Source organism: Phocoena sinus, chromosome 16, assembly GCF_008692025.1.
Source record: "Phocoena sinus isolate mPhoSin1 chromosome 16, mPhoSin1.pri, whole genome shotgun sequence".
Classification (NCBI taxonomy): Eukaryota; Metazoa; Chordata; class Mammalia; order Artiodactyla; family Phocoenidae; genus Phocoena; species Phocoena sinus.
The window spans coordinates 30,428,130-30,452,956 of record NC_045778.1 but is presented as its reverse complement, the minus strand read 5'-3'; the positions used below and the strand labels follow the sequence as shown (position 1 = coordinate 30,452,956).

At 53.5% G+C, this 24,827-nt stretch overlaps 1 long non-coding RNA gene across 1 annotated transcript in view; it reads left to right on the top strand.

Moving 5' to 3' along the window:
* Positions 1 to 13,173: 13,173 nt before the first annotated feature.
* Positions 13,174 to 24,827, top strand: part of LOC116741441 — a 211,798-nt gene continuing 200,144 nt past the window's right edge. The window contains exon 1 of the long non-coding RNA XR_004346156.1: positions 13,174 to 13,241. This is a non-coding gene — a long non-coding RNA (uncharacterized LOC116741441). The remainder of the gene's footprint in view (positions 13,242 to 24,827) is intronic.

Genomic DNA, 24,827 nt, shown 5'->3' with positions numbered 1-24,827 from the left:
GTCCAGGGTCAACAGGAGTCGAACTCAGGTCCTCATTAACAAAGTTTCCTGCTGGTCCCTCAGCCCCAGCTCTGTATCCTCATCCTTAGACTCTCTGTGTGACCCTAGGCAAGTAGCTAGCCCTCTCTGGGCCTCTGTAAACCAAGGGCAAGGTCTCATCATGGTGATCAGGCATCTTTGGGGACTCTGTGTTCTGAGCCCCCACCCTCTTGGCCTTGGCCTCTGTGGGCCTGGAGGTCTGGGGTGAATCAGAGAGGTTAGTGCTTTCACTTCCCAGCCACTGGGAGCTGAAAGATGGATTCCGCTCAGCCCGTGCAGGCCCATAAGTCACCTGGCTCCAGAGGCGGCTTCAGCGGCCATCAGGAGGATGCAGGCTGCACGGGGCCTGTCCGTGGGCACCAGTATGGGGCCCAGCCCACACCCACCTTCAGAACAGACTTAAGTGCTATTAATTCCCTCACCCTCCACCCTCGGGGGAGCTATCAGCAGGAGAAGAAGGCCACTGCTTGGGCCTGGGAGGAAAGTGGTGGTGGTAGGCTTTAGGTCCCGTGCAGGGTGTCATGACTGTGGTCCCCTCGGGCAGGGGCCCCTCAGTGGGCTGGGGGTGGTCAGGGGACTGACACATGTGGGGGGTGAATTCCTGCTTCCACGGGGTTGTCTTCTCTGTCTCCACTCTCCACAACCCCTCCCCAAAAGGGAGCCAGAGGGCTAAAGGGGCAGGAGGAAAGTTACATTCAGTGAGTGCGTACGCTTCCCCAAGCACTTGGGAAATAATCTCTCCTTACATCCTCTCCACAAGCCAGAAGGTGTAATTTGCCTCTGAGGGAAGAAGCTCAGAGAGATTTAAGTGACCTGCTTAGGACCTCACAACTACTCAGTGGGCGGGGCTGGGAGTGAGCTGCAGGTCTGGGCTGGGCCTCTGGGTTGAGAATGGGGACTTGCCTTATCTCATCCCCAGGCTATGGTGCAGACAGGGTGACCAGCTGGGTACTTTGAGGTGGAGTAAAGACTCTTACTCACCAGGCAGTCATCGGGCCCTCCCATGGCAGTGGAATAACAGGGAGGACATTTAGTCTTCACACCTTGGTTGGATCCAGGAGACATTTGGTCCCTGCCCAGCTCTGAGGCCTGTGCCTCTAAGGGTGGGTGGTGAGGTCCAGCAGAGAGCAGATGTGCACAGCAGGCTCTCCTGGTCTGCCTCCTCTCCGTGTACCCATCGGATGGCTCCCTCCATTCTCTGAGGCCACACCTTCCCAGCATCCAGGCCCCGATTCTCCCAGGCCCTTCCGCCAGTCCTGTTATCTTCTCAGTTTCCATCATGGAGCTCTGCCCCATAGTTCCAGCTCCAGCACCACTCACCTCTTCCCATCGGAGGCCCCAGAGAGTAAACCGAGAGCCTGCTTCCATGTCACAGACTCTGTGCCTCTGTTTCCCCATCTGCCAAGCAAGAGAGCATGGGACACACAGGGGTTGTCCAATGGCACTTGTGCCTCTGATCGTCCTGTGATTCTGTAGGTCTGAGCCTTGGGCTGAGCTACGTACGGTGCACTTTAGGGTTTCGGGGGAGGGTGGCTGCTTTGGGGAGTGCTCTCAGAGGCCCCCTTTTGGCCAGGTAGGGACAGGAAAATATCGATACTCGAGGGAGCTGTCCAAGACTGTGAATAGGTAATAACCTTAACACCTCCCTTCAGGGGGTACCTCTCACTCTCTGAGCCTCACAACGGCCCTTTTATGGGTGACGAAACTGAGCCTCAGATGGAGGTGCTGGCTTTCCCGTGGCCACACATCTGGGAAGTGTCAGAGATGGGACAGGAACCAGGTCTTCTAATCCTTCACCTGCACGAGTGCTGCCAGAGGGGAGATCTAGAACGTCCTGCACTGCAGGGTGGTGATGGGGCGGACTCTGGGACAGGCGATGGGAGGAAGGTCAAGCCTCCTACCTCCTTCCTGAAAGCTCCCGTGCCCCGAGGGTTACCTCCTTTCTGGCGCTGGAGGGGGCGGAGAAGATCTCAGAGCCTCAACATCTCCCCTCCTCACCTGGATAGCAGTTGCCTGGCCTCAAGGCTCATACCTCTTGCCCTGACCCCGTCATGTAGCCATTCTGGGTGGCTTTCAGAATTGTCAGCATTATATACTTACCGTCCTTCTCATGCTCTGCCTACCTCCTGGGACGCACCCCTCCCAGCCTTCCAGGCCACATCTACAGCCACCTGCTGGGAAGCCTCTTCTGATTACCTCTAGTAGATGTGCTGCCTACCTAGTCTCAACCCCATCTGCTGCTGTCCCCATAGCATTGTCATCGTTATAGCAATTACTGGTTAAGTTCTTACTGTGTGCCAGGCACTGTGTATGAACTCCTCCAGTCCTCACTTGAGCTGATTATTAAGATTAACATCTCCATTTTACAGATGAGGAAATTGAGGCACAGAGAGTTTCATTTGCCTGGTGTGACACCTCACTAGTCAGGGAAGTTATTTGGTATGCGCCCCTCTCCCCTCCCTGGGGACTGCAGGCTGTAGGATGGCTCACTGTTCTATCCCATCACCCAGCACAGCTGCTGAGTGACTGATGGCCGGTCAAGTGCCGTGAGAGATGCAGGGGGCACACAAGATGAACCAGACCCAACCTTCTGGGAGCTCACAGGCTATCAGGAAGGACTACCCACACCAAATGCCACTCTAAGAGTTTGGGGAAAAGAGACTAATCGTCACTGTGTGAGGCCTGGAAGGCCGGCTTCGTTGGGGGCCTTGGAGAGACCATAGACCAGAGTGAGGCGTGGGCCTGCCCAAGGTCACACAGCAAGTTTGAGGCAGCAGTGGGGCTGAGACCCCAGGCTGCCAGTGTGATGTGCCTTCTTGCACCTTGCAGCCAGCTGTAGGGCCCCTGCGTCTGTGCTTTTTCAAGGACACGTGGTCTCAGACGCCTCCATGATGCTGAGCTGTTCAGTGAGTGGCTCTGGTCCTTCTCTCCCCTCTATTAAAATTTAAAAAAAAAGAAGAAAGAAAGAAAGAAAGAAATCCAGGCATTGTTCCTGACTGCAGCTGGTGCCAACCAGAATCCTGCCGAACAGAATGGAGCCGAGAGCCCTGCCGCCCAGGGGCCTGGCTGCTGACACGGGGCCTTTCTCTTTTGCTTCCCAAGGGGGGCCCAGGCTGATGCTCCATGGGCACCCTCTCCACCTGCCTCCCTGGCCACAGCCCTGAGCCTCCTGCTGCCCTCACCCTCTTTGCGAAAATCCGAAAATCCGATGCCACTTGGGAGGGCCGTTAGCCCCCTGCCTTCCTTCCTCATCTCCCCACAGCCTGGGGTGAGCTGGGCCTCCCTCCCTGACAGCCCGGCCCCTCACCCTACCGGGAGGGGCCTGCGATGCCTGTCTGGGAGAGTGGCAGAAATCCTTTCTCCATGGAATCATTTGGAACGCTGGGTCGATTTCAGAACATACCAGGATTTTCCATCTTCCCCGCCCCCAACCTGACTTGGCAGGTACCAGTCCTCAGCTCACCCACTAAGGCAGTAGGGAAGGCCTGGGGGGGTGGGCGAGCGGTGACAAACAGCTCTGCAGATACAGAAACGGGCTTTTTAAAGTCACTGGTTCGCCTGCTCCCTCTGCTCAAGAGACTTGATCTTAGGAGAAAAAGGCTTCTCCAAAGTCTCCCTTACTATCTTTATTTCATTCCCCCTCACTTGCCCCTTTAGAACTTTGAGCTCTGGTTTACAGCCCCTCCCCCTCCCCCCGACACACACACCCACACACACACACCCACACACACACACACCCCCACACACCCACAGTGAGCTGATCTGGCACAGGTTTCCCCAGATGTCAGCCCTGAGAGAGCAGCAGCCTCGCCACTACCCAGTGTCCGCTGGGAACCCTTGGGCTTGACCCAGCCAACAAAGCCGGCTTTCCAATCTCCGACTCTCCTGCAATGGGCACGGCACTTTAGAGTCTGTGAAGAGCACTTTCTGTCTCACCTGAGTGCCACGGCAGCCTCAGGAGGCAGGCAAAAGTCGACCCACTTGGCAGAGGAACAAACTGAGGGTTCAAGAGACCCGGTGGTTTGGCCAAGGTCATACAGGAAGGGGCAGAGTTGGAATGGGAAGCCTGATCTGTTGATCCCATGTCACTAAGCGGGAGTGGGGACCCGAGTGGTAATGGCCTCAGACGACGGCATTCCCAGCTCTCCAAATGCTTCCGGGAGACAGGATCTCAGACATACTGATGCTTGCAACAAATATTTATCACATACCTGCTATGTGCCTGGCACAAAACTAGGCGCTGGAGATCCAACAGTGAGCAAAACAGATGTGGTCCGTGCTTATATTCTTATGTGGAGGAGACAGACCCCAAACAAACTGTGCAGGAAGATGTGCCTGTCCTCCCCTATCCCACCCCAGCCCATGTGCCCTGGAAGGAGCTCTGGCCGAGAGGCTGGGAGACACAGGTTCTGGTCCCAGTGTTGCCACTGACTCCCTGCGTGATGTTAGACAGGGTTTTCCATCTGTGAAAGCTTCAAGCATGTGGCTCCTCATGCCCTACTCCCAGCCTCTGAGTCAAGTGGTTAATAATTTCCTGGCATGAATAATTACCCTGATTACGTTTTTTCTTAAATCTGACTTTTCATAAGTTCTGGAGCCAAAAAGGGGCTTTTGACGTCATCTAATCTGAGCCCCATCACTAACAACGAACCCCTGGGTCTCATTTCTTCCCAGGAGGTGACTGTCTCTGCTTGCATCTTTCTGGAATTGGGGAGCTTGCTCCCTCACGTAGCAGATAACGCCTAGTGGTGTGCTGCTAAATGTTTAACAGCTGGCTCTCCAAAGCAGGGAAAACCTGATTTGTAGCATTTGCTAATTTCGCATGGTGTAAAATACTCCCACCATGGCCAATTTTAGGCTGCCACCTTAATATCAACTAGGTCAGGCAGTTCCTGAAAATTTAACAATCGGCTCCTGTGAGCCAGTCCAAACTGGCCCCAACACACCACTGCCCCGCCCCACAGAGAAGCCCTGTCCAGCTTTACTTGCTGGGAAGTTCTTCCTGTTATTGAGCAAAACATCTAATTGTCAGGAACTCCAGCCTGGAAATGCTGAGCTACTTCTCTGGGGTGTCGTACGACAAGGGGGACCTTTGGCCCCATGAAGCCCTTCAGAGAATTGGAGGAATTGACCCTGTCTCCCCGCGAGAAGGGTAGTTCCTGGGCCAAGTGGGGTCAGTGTATATTCACCCACCCTCCCTCCCTCCCTCCTTTCTTCTCTCCCCCTCCCTCCCTTCTTCCCCCCTCCCCCTCCCAACCTTCTTCCCCCCTCCCCCCCTCCCTTCTTCCCCCCTCCTTTCTCAAATATTTATTGGGCCTCAGTGACATGACAGGTATTGTACTAGGTACTGTGGACACAGTGACCCATGTCTGCTCACACTGGCCCCCTCCAGCTGGAAAGTCTCCCCACTCAGCCTGTCCACCTTTGAGGCTACGCTCAGATGTCACCCACTCTCAGAAGCCCGCCCTGACCTCTACCCCTTCCCTTCCCTCCCAGAGCCCCACCCTCCCAGAGCCTTTATCAGTCCCTGTTTGGCACTTATCACGTTCTACCTTGGATTACAGCTATTTGTGTACGCAGCTTATCTCGCTGCCAGACTGAGAGGCAGCGCGGGCTTGTTGAAAGAGCATGGACTTTGGAGCCGCACGACCTGGCCCTGCATCCCAGCCCTGCCACTTAGGGCTGTGAGCCCTTGGGAGCTTACACACACCACCTCTTGGAGCCTCAGTTTCCTTATCTGTAAAGTGGGGCTGATGATAACTACTAAGGTGGTTTGACCATTAAATGAGATTAGAAATGTAAACCTCCTTTCCTGTTCCTGTCTGGACTCTCATCCTCTTAGGGACAGATTGTGTCCAGTGCCTCTTTGTATTCTCCTGGTTATAACAATAACAGTATAACTATTAACAACAATGGCAAACACTCACATAGCACTTACTGTGTACAAGGTCTTATTCTAAGAACTAACATAGGTTAACTCACTTCATTATCACAACAACCCGGTGGCCTTGGAACTATTATTATTCCCATTAATAGATGAGCAATCGGAGGCTCAGAGAGGTTAGATAATAAGCCCGAGCTCACATAGCTAGTGAGTGGGAGAGTTGAGATTTGAATCCAGGAAAATCTGCTCCGGAGCCTTAGCTGTTGAACGCTACATCACATGGCCACGGTACAAGGGCTTGGAGGGGCTCCTGAAGTGGTGTGGGAGGGTGAGTACCCACAGTGCACCCTAGCCTGTGGACATCTTTTCCTTGACCTGTGGGGTGGGAGTGGGGGTGTACCAAGATGCTCCTGGTCTGCCCTCTAGGACCTCCCAACAGGTAAAGTTGTTTATATTGATGAGAGGAAAGTCTCTAGGTCCCTGGGGGGAAGGGGACCAAGAGGCCACTAATGGACAAGGCAATCAGAGAGGGCTTCGTGGAAGAGGTGGCATTTGCCGTGGTCCTTGACAGATGAAGAGGACTTGGACTGGGATGGACAAGACAGAACAGCAGGAGTAAAAGTGTAGAGGTGGGGGAGGTACATCAGGGGTTCATTTAAGTGTCAGCCTAGCCATTTCCCCTTGTTCTTGAGGGTGGGATGGAGCAGACAGGGTGAATGTGGGGAGGCGTGTGTCAGTTGCCCAGTCTGAACTCAGGAATAGTGAAGGGAACTGTTTTAGGGGCCTTGAAAGCCAGCACAGACCCGAAGGAGCTGAGAGCCAATTGGGCTGCTCCAGAGGCCGGACTGGCATTTTGCCTCTCTGTAATCTACTCTGAGGTTCCTGAGTCCAGCCCTGCTCCCTGCTCCCATCCCTCCATTTCTCCAAGCCTCAGTTTCCCCACCTGCAGAATGGGCATGAAGAATGGACCTTTTCAGCCAGTTGAAGGATGAAACAGGCCTGGTTGGGGGGATGTGCCTCACACTCAGGGGGCAGAAAGTAGGTGGGAAGTATGGGGGTGGGGGGAATGAGAAGCTGAAAGGGGAGGGGTGGGAGCAGCTCCATGTGCACGCCAGTGAGCGCCAAGCCTGCCAAGTTGGCTGAGGTGGTGCCTCGTGATTCCTCCAGCACCACTTGCTCCATTTTCCCGGCATTGCCAAAGGCTGCCCAGCTCTGCTGGCTTAGAAGCAATCTTCCTTCTAGGCTTCTGCAAGGACAGCTCCTGGCAGGCTCTGGTCTGACCCTGTTCCTCTGGTTCAGGCCCACCATGCCCCCTCCAGGTAGCATTAATTGTACTGACAAATCCCTGAGGGCATTCATTGCGTGCCAAGGGCCGTTCTAACCGCTTCTCTTATATGAATTGATTGAATCCTCACAAACACACTGTAATCACATTTCAAGCGAGGAAACTGAGGCACAGAAAGGTTAAGCCAGGTGGTCTCAAGGCGGTTCCCTGGTAGGACAGGTGAAGCCTGAGGAATGGAGTCAGCCCGTGGAGTTTAGAGGCAGGCCCTGCGAGAGAGTCATCTGGACACCTTCTAGCTGTTTCCCTGTGGGAAATACTCCGATGCGAGCCCCCCTCACACTTTTCCTTTCTGCTCATTTCAGAGTTCTCAGGCAGCTCCTCTGTCCATACATGTGCCCATATGCCCACACGTTTGACACCTTGGTCACCCAGACTCACGTAGACATTCACACATGTGGTTCACTATCGTAGATTCACAGACACACACACACACTCTTACGTCCCTGAAATGACACAGTGGGGTCTGTGAACTCACACTGCATTCCCCTTGCCCCACATCCAGCCTCTGAGGATGTCCCTCCGGCCCAGGCATTTGCATTCTTGTCTGTTCAAACCGATGGGTCCAGATGTGTACACAGAGCATCCCCCTTTTTACTGCAGGTCCCGCCCATATCATTGCCCCCGCTCCGCTCCTCCAGTGAGAACTGGCCTGGGGGTGCGGTTGGGGCTTGGGGGTGGATGGTTACCCTTCCCCCAACTCCACAAGCTGCTGGAAAAACAGCAGGAAGAGGAGAGTGAATTAATCCTGGCCTCCCCTCCCCCGGGCTCTCTGTGATGCTAATTCCCTCCGCCTTTGATCCAGCCCAGGCCCCTAACTCCGAGCGGGGAGCCGGTGCTGGGCAGTCCTGAGATTAGGGCTGCCTGGGTGAAGCCCCGGGCGCATCCCCAACGTGGCAGACTGGGGTTTCTCCTCTGGGGAGGGGTCTTGGGGATTAGAGCTCTGGTTAGTGACCCTGGCATTCACAATGCACTCTCTTTTGCCAGAACTTTCTCATTTTCTCTCCTCTTCCGAAGGGGCCCTGGGGTTCCCATTTTACACAGGAGCAGAGTGCGGCCCAGGGTGAAAGGACTCCAGAGGCTTCTGGGCCAGTGAGTGGTGCGTCCAGACCCGGAGCACAGGTTTTCCAGTCTCCAATCTCGCCCTGTTTCCACTGAGGGTCTTTGTTTATTCTGGTGACTAACCCCCCCCCCCCCCCAAAAAACAAAACCCGAAAAACAAACAACGATATTTGTGGAGTAGTCACTACATGCCAGGAGCTGTGTCTTAAAGCATCATTCTGTCCATTCCTCACAGCAACTTTGTCATGGTCTCACTTTCCAGGTAAGGAAACTGCTCCATGTAACTGTTGCAGTGGTGACATCCGGATTCAAACCCAGGACACAAGCTGGGCAGAGTCCCTCACTGTACAGAGAGGACACCAAAACCCAGAGAGGAGGGGAAGGACAAAGTCCACAGAGGTAGTTGGCTGGGCATTTATCTCCTACCTTCCTAGCTACATCTGGAAATGACTGGAATCTTCTATGGACGCAGTGGAGCTGGGACAAGGGTCCAGCCCCTACACTGCCCTAGAGTCGGAGATAAGGTACCTGTGAAGATACCAGGCATAATCACACAGAGGCGTCTCATCCAGCCAGGCCTTGGGACAGCCTTGTAAACTTGGGCATAAACACAATTAAAATTTTTATTACATTATATTTCATACATATAAAAGACTATTTGTAAGCCATGCAGCACATTAAATGAACCCTCATGACCCCTGCACTTAAGAGCATGACAGACACCAGTGAGGATCTGCCCCTCCCAGCCCCTCGGCTTCCCAGAGGGAACCACTACCTGACGTCCATCCATTGCTCCCTTCCTCACTTTGACACATGGTTTTAGCACAGGTGTGGGACCCCTGGGCTAACTGCACTTTTGAGACATTGAATTATACGTATGCTGCATTCGCAGGGGAAGTGACTTCTTTAAAGGGAAAGAGGAGGAGTTTTGGGGGCCACTGACACCCATGTGTCTCTTTCCTTCAGGAGCTGCCTTCTGCAGTAGCTCCTGGCTCTGGGTCTATTTGCAGTGTGGTGCCCCATTTTGCCCTCTCCCTCCCGAGAGTGCTCTGAAAAGGACACTTCTTCCTGGTGCAGCCAGCCAGCAGAAGCAGGGCAGGTACCCGGGCAGCTGGGCATTCCCTGAACAAGACACGCCACTACGCCTTTGCATAAGCTCTTCCCTCCACCTGGAATGTCCCGCCCACCTAGTCTGCTCAGGAAACCCAGTTCCTTCTAGGTCCCACTCCAAGGTTCCATTTGCTGGGAGGTCTTTCCCGTGATCCCCATCCCCTCAGCCCCCAGCAGAGTTGGATGTGCCCTCCTCTGCCCTGTCAGAGTCCTTGGACATCCCTCTGTCAGCCCTTATCCCAGGGCAGATATTCTAGTAGCTCCCAAGAGCAGCCTTTATCCCCAGATCCCAGACCTGGGCAGATGTTCCCAGAGTGACCAGGATAGAATCTGGGTGGAGGTGACCGCAGATGGATGTCCCTGTTGGACCCCATGGCCTGGACCTCCAGGGTCCTAGCCAGTTTGCTCCAAGGCCCGTCTTGATGGGGGATTTGGATGCAAGGCTGGGAGGAGACTGTCTGAGGCTTGGGGCCGCTGTTTACCCATCTGCAGTGTTGACAGGTGTGTGCAAGCCAGTGGGTATGTCAGCTGGTGGGTGTGGTCACAGTACATACGTTCACACACGTGCTTACACACGTGTGCATACACGTAGTCCCAAGTCCACAGGCCGCGAGGAAACAAGCAGGGGCACTTCCTTTTCCTGTTTTCAACTCCCCCTCCCGCACAAGCCTGTCCTCTCTCCGAGCACCGCACCGCACACGTTTAAGGAGTGCCTGCGGTGTGCAAGACCCCAGGGGCTGGACAGAGCAGAGTAGGGGCAGCTGGCCCCTGAGAGGACAGGAATGACGGGGGGTTGCACGCCAGATACCCGTCCTGCTCTCCCCTATGCACTAGCCCTAGAAGCCAGATGCCACTGTCTCCTCTTCCCTTTAGAAGCCCCTGAAGTTCAGAGGCCACACAGGGGAACCAGTGGAGACAGGTGGACGAGACCAGAAGCTCTGTGCTCAATTCCCAGTCCTGGGTGCTGGATGGTACAGGGCCTGCCAGAAACCCCTACTTCCCAGGGAAACCTGGTTTTGGGAGGGGCTGCCCAGAATCCTCCCAGTCACTCTGCTGTCCCCTTGTTGGAAACCACACTTTCTGAGTGACATTTCCCAGAGCGTCCTGTAGGGGGGCGCCATAACTGTTAGCAGCAGCAGGGACTAAGGGTAGCTCTGAGCTGAGTCAGACAGGACAGTGTGGAACAGGGCCAAAGGTCTGAACTGGGGACCGGGCACTGCCCCCCCCAACACTCACACACACATGCATGCATGTGCACACACAAATACACACGTGCATACACGCACGCACGCGTGCACATGCAGAGAGGCGATGGCAGTAGCCTAAGGTCACGCGCAACCAGTGCTGGCCCTCTGCCTCCCAGCCCCGTTTGCTCCTTGAACTCAGGCTGCCCTAAAGGGGACCTATGGCTGCCAGGCTTCCGGCTTGCCTCCATCTGAGAACCAGGACCCAGTGGCTGAGGGAGATGACCTTGGGGGTGGTTAGGTGCTCCTTTAGCCTGTTGTTCAGGTGGGAGGAGGACGTGGGTTACCCAGTGTGAATATGGAGGCCAGAGGAAGGGAAAATCCCTGCCTTTCCTCCCCCTAACGCCCAAATGCAACCCAGAAGGCCCTGCGTGAAGGCCTCTTTCCTGTGATGAGGATGGCCTGCGGCCTGGCAATCAGGAACTGCCTCTGATGGCCCTGCGCACACCCTGGATTCCTCGCTTCTAGCTGCAGGGTTGCGGGCAGGCCGCTTCACCTGGCTGGAGCACAGTCCTGAACCTGTACCAAGAGGAGGAACACACTCACTTCCAGGTGTTTGGGGATGGTGGCCCAGGCCAGTGCCCAGGAGATGGCCGACATGTGGTCAGCGCTTGTTCTTGTAAGTGGCCCTGCGAGGCCAGGCTGCACTGTGTCCAGACCGCCTGGTCCACAGGACTTGGGTCTGGCCTCGGGAGAACCAAGCTCTGTCTTGGTGCTGCCTGACCAGCTGGGTGAACTTGGGGGCCTCACCCTCCTCAGCCCCGAATGAGCACACCAGTTTGAGGGGCTAGAGAGACCGATCAGATGGGAAGGGCCTTGCAAATGCCCACATTGGGGATGCTGGGGTGGGGAACAGGTCCCTGGGTGGGACCTCTTCCTTCTGGCCCTCAGCTGGGCTGAGAGCTGCACGTCCCTCACAGAGGGGAGAGCGTGTTCATTTGGGGACCCTCTCCGAGCCCTGTGCCTGCCCTCCCTGCAGGCCCCTGAGCTGCCTGGTCGGAGAGCTCTCCCTTGGGGAGTCTGAGGCCCCTTTGAAGCTGGGAAGTTTGTACTGGAGGGGCAAAGGCAGCCTGGATTCAAAGCATCTCTCCTGGCCCTTAATTACCCTTCTTCACCCATAGGTGGAATTTCCACTCAAAGAGCTAAAGAAAGGCACCCGCTCTGCCGCAGGGGGACTGGGTTTCCCTGTTGCCTTTGTGTGACAGCCGCCAGCGGGGTGGTGGCAAGCAGCTTGGGTTTCTGATTTTAATGATTTCCTGAATTCATTCTGTTTCCTACCTCAGGGAAAGGAGCAGAGGTGATCCTTTTGAAAATTCACATAATTGCTTTTATTTGATTTTTATTAAAATGCATTCAGGAATAATGTGATTGCCCCCTTTATTACGTTGTTCATCAATCTGGCATGGGGAATCAGCCTGGAAAAAGAGGTGGGTGCAGGAGCCGGTGTGTGGTAGGGAGTGGGGACAGCCCCTCACTGGCCAAGTGGCACTGGGGGAACCCAGCCCCGGCTGCCCCTGACCTGGGAGGTGAGGTGATGACCCTGCTGCGCCCACTGCGTGGCGAGCTGGAAGATGGAAGGCAGTGCTGAGCAGGGAGTGCTGTGAGCACACTCTAGATGTCCTCCCCACCCCACCCTCTCCCCCTCTGTGCCTCCTCCTCCAAACCCTGAGTCCCCAGAGGCTGAGAGCCACAGCGGTCTGCCCTCCCAGCGTCCCTCGCACCCACACTTCCCTCGGCTCCCCCAGTTGCCTGCACCTTTACTGTAGCCTCTGTGCTGGTCTCGCTGGCTCCAGGCTCAGGGCCCTCAGTCCAACTTCCCACTGGCCCCCCTGATCACACCACTCCTCTGCTCAGGAACCTTGGTGGCTCCCGAGGGCCCCTTTCCTACCAGGACCTTTTGCTTTGGGACCTTCGCCTGCAATGGAAAGTACCTTGATTTCTTGTCAGACTCGGTTCCGAAGTTGCTCTGCTTTATACTGGGCAAGTCCCTGCCTCTCGGAGCCTCAGTTGACGGATTAAAGGAACGTGAGCACCAAGGCCTTCGGGATAGGGTCACTGAGAGGGAACCACGGGGAATGTAACTCACACAGCGTGGTTTGGGGGGTTGGGGGGGAGTATCACGTGACTTGGCCCGGTGAGAGGTCAGAAGCACTCAGCAAATGCTTGGGGTGAGAGGAAGGGCAGATTCAGCCCTGGCCCTCACTGAGGCCTCAGACCAGCTGAGGCAGCCATGGGAACAGCGATAGCATTTACTTCTAGCGCTTCTGCCCTCATGGCCCGCGGCCCTTCCCTCCTCCCAGCAGAGAGTTCTGGACAGGACCGGGCCCAAGCTTTCAGCCTAGCAGGTAAGAGTGGGACTCACTGTTCTTCTTGCCTCTCGCTGCCCTTCTAGGGGATGGGGGTTGCGGTTTCCGAGGAGGGTCAGAGATGCCTTTGCTGGGCTTCCTGGAAGCCCTCTCCCCGCTGAACTTGGCACGTGCACCAGATGCCCTCCCTCCTCCACCCTCGGCATGTCTTATTGCCCTCCTCTAGCAGATGAGGTAACTGAAGCTCAGAGAGGGTAAGTGACTTGTTCAGGGCAGCTCAGCTAGGAAGTGGGGGGGCTCTTGGGCACAAGAAACTAGGATGGGCTCGTGACTTCCCTGCTATCCCTGAAGCTGTTGGTGAGATGCTTTGAGGGGGTGGGTTTGGCAGCTGGGCCGGGCCAGGTGGAGCCACCCTGTGCTCTGGGGTGTGGGTGTTCGAGGCAGGCCCTCTCCACTCAGCCTCCAGTCTCTCTAGGGGGTCTGCCTCTGCTGGGTGGGCTGCACAGGGAGTCAGGTTAGCATGCGGGGCATGGGCATACGCATCCAGAGCTCCGGTGGATGCTTTTAATTTCTGTGAAAAGCCCATCTTCACTGAAAAAAAAAAAGACAAACTTTTGTTGTCTGTTGCCGGTTTTTTTTTTTTATGTGTTTGCTTTTATGCAAATCATTTGGCGGTGGATACAGCCAGGGGAATTCAGAGAGTGGAGGCCGTACATTTAGAAATTCAACTGTGTGGCCCCTGAGGGCCAGCTGGGGCCCTACCACCTAGGCCAGCACTCGGTACAGGGCGCTGCGCAATGCTTAGTCCACCATGTGGCCGCTCAGCCTTGGGGAAGCTGTTACCCCCACTGGAATGCCCTTCCCTGTTCTGCTCTGCTTGGATGGCTCCTCCGTGAAGCCCATGCCACACCAAGCCTCCCTGGATGTGCTCGCCCTCGGGTTCTGATACCTGCTCACCCTGCCTGCCCGTGCCTGGGTTCCTTGGCACAGGTTCACATCCAGTCTCTGCGGTCAGTCTGTGAGTCTCTGTAAGAGGGCAGGCCCAGTCCTCAGTCATGGGGAGGGCCATGCCGGGAGCTGGGAAAGTCCTCTAGTCTCAGCAGAGGAAATCCCAGCCCAGAGGGGCAAAGGGTGACCAACATCTTCCCTAGGACCAAGGGGTTTCCTGGGATGCAGACTTCCATTGCTAAATTGGGACAGTCTCCATCACCCTAGCTAGGGCTGCTTGCTCAGGGCCTAAGAGCAAGCTCAGACCCTGAACCTCCTGATTCCCCATGGCTGGTACCATGTCCTGATGCTGTCGCTATAGACAGTCAGTACCTTCTTTTGAGGGAGGGGGACACTGAGACCCCTTGGGTGTCCAAGAGATTGGCCCAAGGCCATGGGTGAGTGGCTACAGAGCCAGACTAAGGGACCGCCAGCCCTTGAGCCTCTGGTTGGTTCCTGCATCCAGGGAAAGGGCTTTGCCCCAAGGGAGGGGAGAATGGCTGAGCTCTGTAGTCCTGTGGCCTGAGTGCCACTCCCCAGGCCATCTCAGACCCCACCTCCCAGCTCCGTGCTTGCAGGGCTGAGGAGGGGCTGAGCCTCCCTCCCCCACTGCACCCCAGCCTCCCCTCCCCCCCCAGCCCCCAGGCCCTGAAGAGCAGAGCTCCTTATCAGATCTTGGTTCTCTCCTCCGCTCTGCTGCCTCTGCCTGGCCTCCGCCCCCAACCCCTGTAGCCCTTTCCTCTCAGAAGCTCCTTTTCCGTTACCAACACAGGCAGCCTGCAGAGATGTTGGTTTCTGTTGCTTTAAAAAAAAGTTTCCTTTTGGTGAGGGCGGTGAGGGGTTGTTTACTGGGCCTGCAAAGCCTCACCGTGGGCTGCAGCTGGGGGGTGGATTTGGGCCCGAAGGCTGCACGCACAGCCCTGAGCCTCTGGATCCTGTGCAAAGGCAACAAGTGTGGAATAAACACCTGCTGTGCCCCCAGCTCGGGGCTGGGCTCTGGAGCACCTACTGTGTATTCACACTCCCTTGGGAACCTGTGCATCTGGGCCGGGGGGTTATCATCCGTTTCCCACAGGAGGCAGCTGAGGCACAGCAGAGGTGGTTGGGCCCCAGGCCTCTGGATTCATGGTCCGGACTCTGCCCACCACAGCGTGCTGCCTTCAGAGCTCCCCATTCCAACCTCCTCCTTCCTTACCTGCCTTTCCCCACACACACAGGGCCCAGGTTCTCCCCACCTGAGAGACAGAGCTTCCTGAAGCTTCCGTCCTAGCATCGTGGCCCCTCTGTAGGTAGGGCATGAGCTCTAGCCATGCCACCAGAGCTGGATTTGAATTTCAAGTCCTCCTGCTGTGTAACCTCTGGCAAGTTGTTTAGCCTCTCTGAGCATCAGTTGGCTTGGCCATCAAATGAGAGAAACTTGGAGAAATCCCTGAGAGAGACTGGTGGACTCTGAAGGCTGTCAGGCAGGGGGCTGGGGTCTCTGTCTGCTTAACAGGGGCCTCAGGAAGTTTCAATTGTCAGCCAGGTCTGGGGAATTGGCAGAGGTGGTGGGGAACTGCTGAAGGTGGGTGAGTGAGGGAGCACCACGATGAAGACCATGTTCCAGAAGGATCATGTAGGCATCAGTGTGGGTGAAGACTGCAGGGGAGAGGTAGAGGCTGCGGGGCTATTGAAGGGGACTTTGCCTTCCTTTTCAGAAAAATAAGGTGATGTTCTCCTTACCCCACACCCCTGCCCACACTCACCCCCTGCAACCAGGAGCAAGAATCATGGAGGCGAGACCATGATGGTGTGCCAGACTCCTGCCCAGGACAGATTCCCCCCACTGGCCTCCTCCCGGCTTCAGCTGTCATGCCCTGTGGGAGGAGGACCTGGAGGTTTAAGGGGTCCTGAACCCCAGCCCACACCAGGGGCCAGGTGTGACATAGGGTGTCCTCCACCTCCCAGCAGCCCCAGTGTGCCTGAGAAGTGTTGGCAATCCAGGTCCACCTGAGAACCACAGTTTCCATTTCTCACTGACCGCTTCCCCTGGGTTTCCTAAACCTCTTGCTTCAAGCCTCCTGACACTCCCTGAGTCCTTGAGAAAACTCCCTCCAACCCCTCACCTTACAGGTAAAGAAGTCCCCCCAGAGCAGGGCAGCAGCTGGGCTGTCTGTGTACACTTCCCCTGCTGCAACTCCGGCCTCCCCGCATCCAGGACACGGGAGGGAAGCTCCTGATGCAGGGGATCGAAGGCCATCTCTTTCTGTGAAGGAAGCGCCTTTTCTGTAAAGTGAAGAGTTCCCCTGACATGTGTCTCCCTGTGAGTGTCACAGGCATTCTTAAAGATGAATGATCCTCCGCCACCTGTACTAGGTTTCCCTGGGGATAAGCCACAGCTTGGAGCAGCTGAGGAGGCCGGGAAACTTTACTTGAGGAAACTTTACTGTTCCCCCTTCTCCTGAAGTTTGTTGGATGGAGAGTGTGGAGAGTGGGAGCACCTTTATGTGGGTCCATTCAGGCTGCTACAGTAGAATACCATGGACTGGGTGGCTTATAAACAAGACATTTATTTTTCACAGTTCTGGAGGCTGGGGAGTCTAAGATCAAGGTGGTGGCAGATTCAGTGTCTGCTGAGAGCCTGCTTCCTGGTTCATAGACAGCTGTCTTCTCACTGTGTCCTCACATGGTGGAAGAGAGCTCTCTGGGGTCTCTTTTATAAGGGCACTAATCCCACCCATGAGGGCTCCACACTCAGGACTTAATCACCTCCCCAAAGTCCCACCTCCTAATACCATTACCTTGGGGGTTAGGATTTCAACCTATGAATTTCCAGAGGGAGCATTTGGACCATAGCAATCTTGTTCTGGCAAAGGTTCTTTAATGGCAGGAAAGAAGGGTGTTTGAGTTTCACAGCCCTCCTGCGGCCATTGTACCCACTTCCGAGACAGGTACACTAAGGCCCAGAGTGAGAGCGTAGATGTCCTTGCTCATATTCAGAGCCTGACTCTCTGGACTTTTGGTCAAGAAGAAAAGTCTCTCTCTGCTTGCTTCCAAGGCATTGTTGCCCTGCCGCTTCCACTGTCCTCAGTTTCTGGCCAGCACACAGTCTCTTGCACAAGAGGAGGGATGCTGTTCCTTGCTAGCCCTGTGGCTGCTCTTGTGATGCTGGGCTCCTCTGCTGTCCACATGCTCAACCCTGTAATAAAAATACTTCTCCAGTTAGTTCTAATTTTAACTCGCATTAGGACCGGCATTGCCTATAAGGCTGGCAACCAGATACCCTGAGGGATGTGCCTGCCTCACCCTCTCTCCTGGTGATAGAGGCCTCCAGGCAGGGGACGAGTGCTCACCCTGCTTTGCTGTGTAACCTTCCCCAAGGCTCTTACCCTCTCTGGGCCTCTCCTACATCATCTTCAGTGGCTGCTTTGTGGGGTTGCAAGGATCAAAGGATGTGAGTGCAGGGGATTGGAAGCCCTTTCTGTGGGCCGGCACTGGGCAGCCACCTTCTGTGTGTTTAAGTTGTCTTCACAGCAGTCTAAGATGTCTGACACAGACAGCTTCACGGACCACTTACTATCTACCCACCATCTGAGGGGGTTCTGCGCAGGAGGATTTTTATAGATATTATACTGGTATTCCCCTGCTGACCAGGCCTTTGCATCCTTTTACCCGGGGGTTTGGGGGCTATAGTAGAAATGGCTCCAGATCCAAAGCTCTCTCTTGTCATCTCAGACAAGATGCTGTAAGGTGGCCTGGAGGGCCTTCGAGGGACAAGACTCCAAGGAGGATGGGACAGACTGAGAAGGAAGGTGGGTAAGACAGGCCCAGACTCGGGTGTGTGACCAGGCCTCAGCATTTCTGGGAGGCCAATCCTGCACCTAGTCCAGCCTCATGCCCAGCGGAGTAGGAGGCCACAGGACGTCAGGGACACGCAACTCAGAGCACGAGGGCCTCCGCAGCGGCCAGGACAGAGTGGAGATCCAAGGCCCTGCCCTACTTCCTGGGCACCATGGGGCCTCCCTCTTCTTGAGGCCGAGGGTAACAGCCTGATAATGATGGAGGTGAGATGGTCAGAATTTAGTTTCTTGAAAGAAAAATCCAGAATGTGCTACTTCTTGCAGCTGTACATGTTGGTATAGCGTCATGCCCTAGTAATAGTTCTATTATACCCACTGCAGAGATGAGGAAAGTCAGCTCAGAGAGTTTATAATCGTCCAAAGACATCTTGCTTGGAACTGGTGGATCAGAGACGAGAACCTTGGTTTGTTGATGTCAAAGCTTCTGCAGCTTTTGCATTTTTTATGCCTACTTGACTGGCAAGATCACCCCACTTGGGGGACAGATAGGACAACAAGGCCCACATGGGAAAGTGACACAGCTAGGAAGTGAGGGAGGACTACCCAGTCTGTGCTTAGACGCTAAGCTGCCCTCCTCTCGGTCCAAGCTGCCCACGGCCCATCCGGCATCCCTCTTCTTCAGCCTAAGGCCACCCACACCAGGCCTCCAGGTCCTGACAGTGTGGAGACGTTCTGGCCTCCTCACCTGCTTCCCACAGCCCTTGCTGGCTGCAGAGCCTGCCCTGGACCCACTGAAGCCGTGGCTCAATCCCAGATGTTGCAGCAGGCACAGCCCCGGCCCTGCCCAGGCCTGCCATGGGCTCCTCCTCTCCATGGGCTCTGGGCCTGGGAAGTGATGCCCGCTGGCTCAACCTGAGATTCAGTGGGTGAGGTTATGTTTTGGGTCAGCAGATCCAGGATCAATGCTTTTGATTTCTAGCATTTCTTTTTCTTTTTTAGAATTTCCATCTCTCTACTTGTATTACCCATCTGTTCGTCCACGTGGCCTACTTTTTCCATTAGAGGACTTAGCATACTAATCATAGGTGTTTTAAATTCCTGGTCTGACAATTCCAATATTTCTGCCATATCCGAGTCTGGTTCTAATGCTTGCTCTCTCTTCAAACTATTTTCCCCCTTTTATCACGCTTCGCATTTTAAAAAAAAATAATTAATTAATTTTTGGCTGTTTGGGGTCTTTGCTGCTGCCCACAGGCTTTCTCTAGTTGCGGCGAGTGGGGGCTACTCTTCGTTGCGGTGCACGGGCTTCTCGTTGAGGTGGCTTCTCTTGTTGTGGAGCATGGGCTCTAGGTGCGTGGGCTTCAGTAGTTGCAGCACACGGGCTCAGTAGTTGTAGCTTGCAGGCTCTAGAGCGTAGGCTCAGTAGTTGTGGCGCACAGGCTTAGTTGCTCCGTGGCAGGTAGGATCTTCCTGGACCAGAGCTTGAACCCGCGTCTCCTGCATTGGCAGGCGGATTCCTAACCACTGTGCCACCAGGGAAGCCCAAGCAGGACTTTCTAATGATAGAAGTCTCAGGCTTACTCTGTTAACTCTTTCCTGCACAAATGTTTAAAAACTTTCATTTCATCTAATACAAACACTTAAAGCTATACCTTTCCCTCCAGCCAGTCTTTTAGCTGCATACTACAACAATTAATAGATTGTGTTTTTATTTTTTCATTCAGTTCAAAATATTTTCTAATTTCCCTTGTGATTTCTGTTGCCCTGGCTTCAACTTGTCTGCAGCATCTTATCTGTTATTAATTCCTTCCTATGAAATTTTTATTTTATAAACTGTATTTTCTAGCTCTAGAAGTTCTGTTTGTTTCTTTTTATGGTTCTCATCCATCTCTTCACTACGTTTTCTCTTAAATCCTTGAATATTCTTATAATAATTATTTTAATGTCATTGTCTGCTAATTCCACAGTTTCTGTCATCCATGTCTGTTTCTACTGAATTATTTTTCTTCTAGCTGTGGGTTGTATTTTCGTGCTTTCTTGCATGTCTAGGAGTTTTTGTTTGGGTGTTGGGCATTTTGATGCTCCATTGCTGAGTGTTTGGATTTTGTTGTCCTCTTGAAAGATTACTGAAGATATAGCTTTGGCAGGCAGTTAGTTTACTGGTGGATCAAGTTGCTCCTTGTGAGGCTTATTTTTAAGCTTTATTAAGCTGATCAATGAGGCCTCTCTGCTCTGCTCCGGCTGGTTGGAACTCAAAGTCTTTCAGCTCTGTGTGAGCTCTGCAAGTAGTTAAACTCACAGTTCCCTGGTAATAATTTTTCTCTGATAGTTGGACTTTGCCTGGCCTCATCACATCTCACCCCCAGACAGGCACAGTTTATAATTCATTCTAAGGCTCAAGAGGACCTCTGTGAAGATTTCTGGAACTTTCTCTGCCTAGCTCTCTCTTTGCTGGTACTCTGCCCGTGACTTCCTCTACAGGCTTAGCCTCCCTGTTCTCCAGCCTGTCTCATCGGCTCAGTGAGACTGCTGTGCGTTACTTAGATTCACTCTCTTCGTTCGGTAGCCTGGAACGTGTGTCCAGTTCGACAGCTGAGACAATCATAGAGCTTACCTCATCTGTTTCCCTTCTCTCGGGAATCACTGACCTGTGCCTCTATGTGAAGATAGGTGTTTCTTCCGTTTTCTTTTTGTATTTCTTTTCATTTTTTATGGTGCTGGTGCCAGTGTCAATCTGATTACCAGTTACTCTGTCATGGCTAGGAGTGGACAGCATTGACTCCTGTCCAATGTTCCTGTTGAGTAGAAGTTAACCAGGAAGAGGTGTGTCGGGGCATCTTAGGAGAAAGAGCTGCACAGGGGGAAGTTGTGAGTTTGGGGCATGTTCAGGGATGGTGTTTGTGGTATGTGTGTGGGGAAGGTTATGCGGGAGCAGACAGATAGGCAGGAATGTATTTGCAAAGGACCTGGAATGACATCTGGGAGTTTGCACATTATCCCAGAGGTCTTGAGGAGGCTAGAGCAAGAAATAATTATAAATGCAATAACAATGACACGTAACTGGTGTGTTTTCATGTACCAGGCAGGCACTGCTCTAAGCTCTTTCTGTGGATCATCTCATTTACTCCTCCGTCAGCTCATGAAAGACTAGTGTTACTAAGAATTGCCTCGTGCCCTGTGTTTTTCTAAGCACTTTACGCAATCACCTCATTTAGTCCGCACATAGAGCACTACTTGGTAGGGAATATAACTATGCCTATTTTATAGATCAGGAAACTGAGGTACTGAGAGGGGAAATGACCGATGGTAACACAGAGAATAACTAGCAACAGAGGTGGCTTTCTTTTCTGCCAAAACACTCTTTCAACATTATTATAATAATGTTCTTAAAGCTGCCTTTGGGTCATCCAGGTGTCCGTGGTACCCCGTTGCCTGCAGATACTGTGAATGGGGCGTGTGGCCACCATGCCTGGTGGACGCGGCATTGCCTTGCGGTCAGGTGGTACCTGTGATACTTTCAAATCACATCCGCAAATCCTTTGACACTTTCCATCGGAAGGTGGACTCTAATTCCCCTCCCCTTCTGGCTTTAGTGACTCGCTTCTAATGAACAGCACGTGGCAGAAGTGATGCCTGATGACGTCTAAGACTGGTTATAAAAAGACATCCCTGGGGCTTCCCTGGTGGCGCAGATGGTTGGGAGTCCGCCTGCCGAGGCAGGGGACATGGGTTCGTGCCCCGGTCCGCGAAGATCCCACATGTCGCGGAGGGCCTGGGCCCGTGAGCCATGGCCGCTGAGCCTGCGCGTCCGGAGCTTGTGCTCCGCAACGGGAGAAGCCACAGCGGTGAGAGGCCCGAATACCACAAAAAAAAAAAAAAAAAAAAAAAAAAGACATCCCTGCTTCCGCCTCACTCGTTCTCTATGACACATGCCTTGGGAGTCCCAATCTGTTTTCTGTGCCTATAGTTTTGCCTTTTCTAGAATGTCATATGAATGGAATTATCCAGTGTGTCGTCTGGCTTCCTTTATTCAGTATATTGCCTTTGAGACGCATCCATGTTGCTGTGTATGTCGGTAGTTTGGTCTTTTTTATTTCGGCAGTGTTTTGTTAATTCACGCACCTGATATCCATTTGTCCATCCCAGGGCTGGGCATACGTTGGGCACTCAATAAATGGGTGTTGAGTAGCTGAGGGGGTGAATGGAAGCTGAAGGTGGGGACTTTGCAAATCTGTTAAAGCCAGGCTTTGATGGAGGTTGGAGGAAGCAAGGTGATGACATTTTCCCGAGACTCAGTTATCATTCATTAATTCACAGCTACTTACTGAGTAGCTACTCTGTGCCAACTGTTGTGCTAGGCTGTAACGAATGGTTTCTGCCTGCTCCAGAGCTGACTGTTGATCTGAGAAGACAAATAACTCACCAAGCGGTTAACAGCGAGGGAGATCAGTGCTGGGAGAAAGGAAGACAGAGAAAGGGTGCGAGATGGGGAGGGCAGGGCAAAGGCGTGATGGGGTGGACAAGGCTTCCCAGGGAAGTGAAGGCCTGAAGGAGGCTGTGTTTGCTGGACCATGGAGGAGGGAAGGGTGTGCCTGGCAGAAGGAACATATGTGAGCACACAGAGTACACAGCATGTTGGAGGAATGAGGCCAGTGTGAATGTGGGGACTGGTCAGATTTAGGGCTGGAGAGGTGGTCCTAGGGCCCATATTTTGCATCAGTGAGTTTGGCTTTTAGTCTAAAGACAAATGGGATCCACTGAAAGACTTTAAGTTGCGAAGTATTAATCAAGGTCTCTGTACTTCAGAGTGGAGAAAGGATTGGGTGCATAAATACAGGGAGAAAGGCCAGTTGGGGGGTTGTAAGTATTCCAGGGAAGGGCGGTGGTGACCTGGCCAAGGGCAATGGGAAGCAGAGCTTTTAGATCAACTTAGGGGAGACCTGCCAGAATCTGGTGACTGATTTTATGTGGGGAGGAGGCAGAATGAATTAAGGCTGGATCCCAGGTTTGGGACTTGGGTAACCATGTCCCTGGAAGGGGAGCAAGTAAGGAGGGGGCAGGGGGTGTAGAGATGATGAGTAAACATGGGGACTGTTGAGGTCAAAGATGTCCAAGTGGAAAAGTCCAGGAGGCAGCTGGATATTGTGGTCTGGAGAGGGAATCGGCTGGACATGCAGTATTGAGAGGCCCTGGCACGGAGCAGGGAGTGGATGACCATGCCCATAAATGCGTGAAGAATGTGGAGGGCCAAGGGCTCAGGACAGGGACCTGAGGAACACCAGGATTTCAAGAGAAGGACAAGAGGTGTCTAAGTGAGACTGAAGGAAACGGTGTGGGAAACAGAGTTGCTGACAAAGGAGGGTTGGAGGAGCCTTGGGACGAGTGTTGAAAGGCATGGCAGCGGGCACCAGCAAGCATGCTGCCCAAGGGTAGTGAGATAAAGGGCAGGACTCAAGGACGGCCAGCCCCTGGTGACCTACGAGATGACCCCCTTGGAAGGGTGGGAGGGGCAAAAGCCGGAGAGCTGGCTGGCGGTGAGGGGTGGATGGTGGGGACCGACAGGGAGATCGTTTGCAGCGTGGCGTCTCTGTCTCGTTTTGCAGTTTGGTGGGGACGCGTGAGCCAAGGCTGGAGCTGGTGAGGGATGTGGGATCCGGGGAGGATTTTAGATGAGAGCAGCCTGGATTCGTTTAAGCGCTGATGCAAAGCAGCCAGTAGAGAGGGGTGTTCTGGTTGTCTACTGCTGTGTAATAAACCACCCAAATCGTAATACTTTAAAACAACAACCATTTATTATCTCTCGTAATTCTTGGAATAACTGGGCTCTGCTGGCTCACATGGGGCTTCAGTCACCTGTATGTTTGACTAGAATGTGAAGATGGCGCATCACATGGCTGGCGGCTGGTGCTGGCCGTTGGCGGGGAGTTTGGCCGACAGGAACATCGTGGTTCTTCTCCATGTGGACTTTCCATCTTGGTTGGGATTGTCACAACATAACAGCTGGCTTCCAAGAGTATGCACGTGCTCCAGAGAAGCTGCAGATATCTTAAGACCCAGTTTTGGAAATTACCCAATGTCACTTCCACCACATTCTATAGGTCAAAGCAAGTCGCAGGCCAGCCTCGAGTCAAGTGGGAGGGGGCAATAGACTCCATCTCTTCTTGTTAGGAGGAGCGGAGAAGAATTTTGGCAATCTTGAACATAACACAGGAAAAGGAAAAGGTGAACCTGTACGGGAATAATTGATGGATCTATCGAGAAAATGGCAGGGCTGGAGGCCCAGGGCACATGCAGTGGGATTGGCTTTAGAAAGAAGAAGGGCTTGGAATGGGCTTCCAGGAGGGTAGGGTCATCTTATATTTTCTCAAGATCTGAGCAGGTCAACCAACCACAAAGTTCTGGGTTGTGTAAACCGCTTTGAACTTCCCCTCCCTTTGTAGAATAGCAGAGAGACTCCTAAGAGCAACACTTATTATTGAGTGCTACTTCGGCCTTAATCAGTTCTCCCAGTGGCCCTGTTTGGTTGTATGAGGTCAATGTGGTGATACCCGTTTCACAGGTGGAGCAACTGAGGCTCAGCACGTCTCTCTCTGTCTTTGAGTTTGTGTGAATGGGTTGATTGTCTGCACATAAAACACGTTTGCTCTCTCCTATCTGAGGAACATGTGGATGTTATAATAACTCCTTAGAGGAGGGACCCCATATGGATGTGAAGTGAAATTCTCACTCAGGAGAGGGGAACAGGGAGTGGTGGCACCAGCTCAGGCCCTGGCAACCTGAGGGGATCTTGGGCTGGAATGGAACCTGGGACTGTGAGGTTCAAACCCCTCAGGACAAGAAGACAGAGGAAGGAAGCGAAGGTTGGCTGCAGAAACCTGTACTGGTGACCAGCATTCCCGCCACCCTAATCATGCACTCGTGATATTATTAAAAATAATTTATGTCATGTGACTGCTTTTTAACTATCTGCTTTCAAGACTTAAGACCAGGATTATAAAAGGCATGCATTTATAAATTATCAGCGCAGAGCTCATAAGCGCATATACATTGGGGAACACTTTGGTAGCACTTTAA